We start from the raw sequence: 6,000 nt of genomic DNA on the forward strand, positions 1-6,000 counted from the left end.
TTTTGTAAGCATGTAATGAGTGAACATTGCAGGAGCATGCTTGCACTCAATCCACCATATAGTCTTATCGTCATGTGCAATTGGCAGAAAGGTTGACAGAGGGAGACTTACAGCCAATCAGCTTAGATGAACAGCACGCACTTTTTGTAAGTGATATCATGACTCATGATTATGGAGGAAATTTCTAGGGCACATAATATTCAAATACATAAAGATATCAATGGACTGGCCTTGGACAAAGCATATCTGGTCAGATTGTTGATAGAGATTATGAGAAATATCAAAAGGCAGCAGCAACTTGGATGCAAAAAAATAGAGATTATAAAGGTATACTTGTTTTATCATCCATCATTGATGAAGATGTCTGCTTATGGTTGAGTTTGTTTTTAATGTTTGCTTTCATGGACAACCATGCATTCCATTCCAATGGTGCTGGTGATGATGTTGCAGGTCACTACAAGCCTTTTGTAGCGGCATCAATTTCTGTCAGGTTGAGAATATTGGCAAATTGCTGCATTTTATCCACTTTTGTGAAAGACCATGCATTCTTCATAAACCGCAAATGCTTTTGAAGTAGCTTGCATATTTGAGTCATGCTTGGAATAGAAAGACAGGGAGGTGGGAAGAAATCTTTTGCACTAAAACTCTCAGAGCTCTCCATCTATTATGGTAGGCCTCAAAATTAAACCCAGCATCCATACACCACATAAGAGTGATTGAATGGGACTGAAATAGCTGACTAATATCTTAATATCCATAAAAGCAGCAAACGAAAGTACGATGTAACCCAGTTTAGCAATATTTGTTTGAACTTTGGCAAACTTCATAAAGTGCTTGTCGCAACCTCAATAGCTTACCAAAGTTTTTATGAGCCATGCCCTTGTAAGCAGCAAATAATTAAATTTGTATACACAAAATATTGCCCAATAAAAACAGAAATGTGAGAAGCCAATGATGCAAGCAGCTTATTTATAACATGTTATGCCATGAATCATCCAAATACTCATAGACATAATTCATATCACAACTTCCCATTAATCAGGGAAATTTGCCAAACATATGTAATCATGTACAAAAACTTTTTCTTAAATGTTATAGAAAATATGATGATTTTGATGACAAAGATTATGACAAGAATTTATGATGAATTTTATCTACAAATTAACAGTAGACAGAATGAGTGCTGCAGTATGGAACAATTGAATATGCAAATTGTTATTCATATTCATCTGCATGTCAGCTCAAACTTACTGCCTCAAAATCTTTTGCCAAACTATGCTGGGGTTAATTGTTTGAACTCATCACCTTTGTTTTTCCAGCTCTTTATATTCCTGTCAAATTAAGAACTGCTTTGCTTTAGAATCAAATTATTCCGATGGGGCACACATTGTAAGATCTTGATGTGAAATGCTGGTCTGTCTTGAGACTAGTTTTAAAGAACTTGTTTTAATACTCCTTTTGTATGTCATTGATGCAACATTTTATCTTTCAATTTGCTTACAGCATTGACGATATTCCTTACTTGGGTATTAAATCTTTGTCTGTCTTGACATACTGTTCCAAATTGCTCCTATGTGAGAAGAGATTAGTGTAATAATATCAAGGGTGTGGAAATTCACAAAATGTCATTGTGTGTACAACTGTTTCTTATTTGCTGACAGATCTGTGACTTGAATCTATGGTAGTGGTTCAGTTGTTAGATATGATTATTTCCTTCATCCACAGCTGATCAAGCCACTAGCAGGTTTGAGTTCTGTAATGTACTTCTTTTCTCCTTTCTTTCTTACTTTCTAGCTGGAGTTTGATGAATAATTATATTTAAACTCTGTAGAAATACATACATGGCAAATGATGCTCTTTGAGACATTTTAGAGGCTAGTGTTCACGAGTAGAAACTTTATCACATGAATACTTTTATTGAACAAACTGTTGTGTACAATGTACATGTAGATGTACATGTACCAGACTTGATGGCAATTTTTTTTTTTTAATGTAGAGCGATGATGTATGAGTTTTTAGTTAGAAATTGTAATTATAAATTTTATTTTGTCAATAAGAATGCTAAATGTACACTTAACTTGTGGAGCTTCTTCATTTATTGCCAATGATGAAGTTGAGGTTGATGTAGAAGAGAAACGTGGTTTGATAACACAGTGCATGAAAAGACAATCACAATGACCATGTGTACTCATCATTTTAATGAGCAAAATGAGGCTCTGAAATTGAAAGGGAGAAATCCATAAGAATGTAAATTTATTTTACCAGGTGTATATAATGAGATTTCCTATTCAATCAGGCTTTTAATGTAGTCTGCTGTTCCAGACTCCACTTTGACACAGCTTGCCTGCAGTATTAGTCTATGCAGAACTGACCATAATGACAAAGGTAGCTATGAAAGGTTTCATGAAATGCTCTCCTTGATTATGTAAACTTTCCACCTTCTATTTGAAGAAGTCATAAAAAATCAGATTGCTACCATGTAAAAATATGCTGGTTCTGAAAAAACAAAACAAAACAGGTACTAAAGAACAACAACTGTTCATGTGTCATGCAAAACTAAATCAGGACTTCAGAATCATTTATCTGAAATCTAGTTGTTCCAGCCAAGAACGAGACCAAACAAAATGAAATAATGAGTCCACCAGGTACTAAGTAGAAATATGTGTTTGCTTGAGATATTTTAATGTGTGTTAATGTGAGGTTGTTTATGGGAGTGTTGCTTTTGTGATATTTCAGCAGTTCCTTTCTAAAGCTCTTGAGCTGTGTGGACTTCTACCAAATTCTGCCTCTGGGTGTTCACATTTAATTTCTCAACAATTTGTCATAAAATCTCATTAAACAGTGAGGGTGGGCAAGTATTTTTGTCCTTCCTCAGGCTTGGCCTGGTCTTAATGCCGATTATAATATCTGTAAGACTTCAGAAGAAATCATCACAGAGAGAAGATTTGTTATGGAAGTATGGTTTGGAAGAAAGTTATGATCATGTCCCATTTTATTTTTTGTTTTTCGTTTTGTATTCATATGCATGCAACACTCTGGTGTTTTACAGAATTGTGCTTGAACGTTTATCACTCTATGTACTACACCCAAACTGTCACTGGAATCTGATGAAGTGCAGATTAACATTATTTTTTATCACATTTCACATGTTGCCTTTTTTGTCTGTGATTCTGTCTTTTTTGTTATTAGTGTGTTGTAGTGATGAGTGATTTCGTGATTTTTTTTTTCATGTGTTTGAAAGAATGAAATAGTGCATGTGTAGATAACACCCCATCTCTCCACAATCCCCATTTTCAAGAAAAAAGACTTAAAGGGAAAATTTTCTTGATATACATGTGATTATGTGGATTCAGTAAATTGAGAAATGGTGGAAATTTTCTTGATATACATGTAATTATGTGGATTCAGTAAATTGAGAAATGGTGGAAGAAGTTAACACATCTGTGAAGATTGAGGAATATATAACAATCCATTCAGATGTTATGAATTTTTAAGGTTTTCATTAAATCTCTGTTTTAACAAAAACTTTAAACACTCGCATATATATATATATATGTTTTAACAAAAACTTTAAACACATATTTTAACAAAAACTTTCAACGCTCGCATATATATATCGAGTAAGTTGTCCACGTGTTGGTGTAATAATTTTTAAAAATAAAACTAAAACCAAGTTCACGCTGTAATCACCAACAGTTTATTTCGGCACACAAATTTTCAAGCGATTCACTCTTTCTCAATTGTTCTTGATACTTCAGAAAGAGCGAATCGCTCAAAAATTTGCGTGCTGAACTATTGGTAATTACAGCACGAACTTGGTTTCAGTTTTATATTTGATGATATACATATATATACATATATATATATATATATATTATATGTGTGTGTGTGTGTGTGTATCCATTTATCCATGTAATATGATTGTATATATATATATGTATGTATACATATATATATATATGTATATATATATATATATATGTATATATATATATATATATATATATATATATATATATATATATATATATATACACACACACACACACGCTGTGAAGACTATTTTTCATACAGTGCTCGATGTCGCGACGACAGAGCGTATATTGATAAACAACGCTCACACAGGTACATTGTATTTGGAGGTTCGTCAGTGCTTCAGCACTACATGTACTTCGAGTTTCTCGCACCTCGTGTGGGTGACGTGAAGCTCAGAGACACTGTAGACATAGTCACCTACTTAGTGAATGTTATATACATACATTATATATATATATATATATATATATATATATATATATATATATATATACATTGTATATATTTTATGTACCCCCCCCCCCCCCCCCCAAAAAAAAAGGATACAATCGGATTTCAGCATTAATAACTTTCCAAATGATTAGACAATCTGATCGCTATTTCAGGAATGAAACTATTCTTAGAGAAAACCCCATTAAGTTGGCTAAGTGGTCACAGAGAAAAGTATATCGTTCTAAGGCATGTCATGGGCCCGTTTCTTCCATGTTCAGCAATTGGATGCTCCTTCAGCTGTGAACACAACAGACAAAATTTGAAGGGAAGGGATTCCTTACATGATCTACAAAGATCCTCATTTTCTCTCTGACCACCGAAGCAAATCAGATAAGGTTTTCTGTAAGATGTAGGTACAATGATAAGTTATACATAGTTCCATACCTTACTCTCTAAAAAAGATCGAGTGAAAATATTCACTCTTGAAAGAGTGAATACAAAAAAGAGTGAATTTAGAGTGAAATTGGAGTGAATCTTGAGTGAAAATGTTCATTTTCACTCATTTTGGAGTGACCTCAGGGATCACTCGAAGATTTTGGAGTGATCCCTGGGGTCACTCGAAAACGAGTGATTTCACTCAAAATTCACTCCAATTTCACTCTAAATTCACTCTTTCCTGTTATTCACTCCTTCAAGAGTGAATATTTTCACTCGACCTTTTTTAGAGAGTAAAATTGACTTGGGTTGATTCACTATTTCTTAAGTTATCGTTGTGGAAAGTCCGATTGTATTTTTTGTTGTTGAGACATACGGTATGTGTATCTTATGTGTACATTAGAAAAATTGTTTGTTTGTCATTGTTCTTCCAGTCGGCCAACCAAATAAGAAGGAAAGTAACAGTTTCCGAAAACTAATGGAGCTGAGCAAGTCCGGATAACCGAAATTTCAAATGTGGCATATTGCGAATATTCAATTGATTATCATTAATTAAAAAAAAAGAGGGGAAGAAAGTCTGAGAGCATTATGTTCTTGATAAACTCAGCAAAAGGGACTCCTTTAGAATGAAAAGAATAAAGACGAATTGATTGTACTTACAGTGACGATTTGCTTACGACGTACAGACGACATGGCGAGTCGATTAAACTCGCCAAGTCTTTTAAAATTTTTCTTTTTCTGAAAATGTCGACCAATTTTGTGACGAGTTGACGAGAACATGAGCTGTGTTGCTAATGTCATTAACTTGACGAGTTAATAAAATTATGATGAGAAAATGAGAAAAACAGATGTTCGAGAAAACTGCAAATTATCGAGTTTGGGATGGGAAGAAGAAATGGAAATGGTAACTTAAACTCGTTTACCAACGAAAAGATCTGAAGATTGGAGTCGTGGAACTCAGTGAGTCGACTTGATCATGTTGATGGCGAGAAGCCAAAGAGGATCGACGAGTTGTTGGTACTCAGCAAGTCGAGTTGTTGAAGACCAGAAAGGGAAGGGGACGAGTTGCCAACCTTCACAGCCCACCTTACCTCTCGTTCTAAACAAGTTAACATTCATTTCCATTAACCCATTGATCAACGAGACGTTCGGAAGTGATTTCACTAAGTGGGTCTTTTTATTGCTATTTGCACTCTGCGTAGATCACAGACCAATATCTTATACAAAATGATATCCACGAACAAATACTATGACAACAATTTCTGAAGAGAAACGCTAGAATTTCAAAAGAGGAAAAGAAATCTAAAAACATCTAAC

This window comes from Diadema antillarum, unplaced genomic scaffold, assembly GCF_040938485.1.
Source record: "Diadema antillarum isolate AM-2024a unplaced genomic scaffold, OU_Dant_1.0 seq00001791_RagTag, whole genome shotgun sequence".
Classification (NCBI taxonomy): Eukaryota; Metazoa; Echinodermata; class Echinoidea; order Diadematoida; family Diadematidae; genus Diadema; species Diadema antillarum.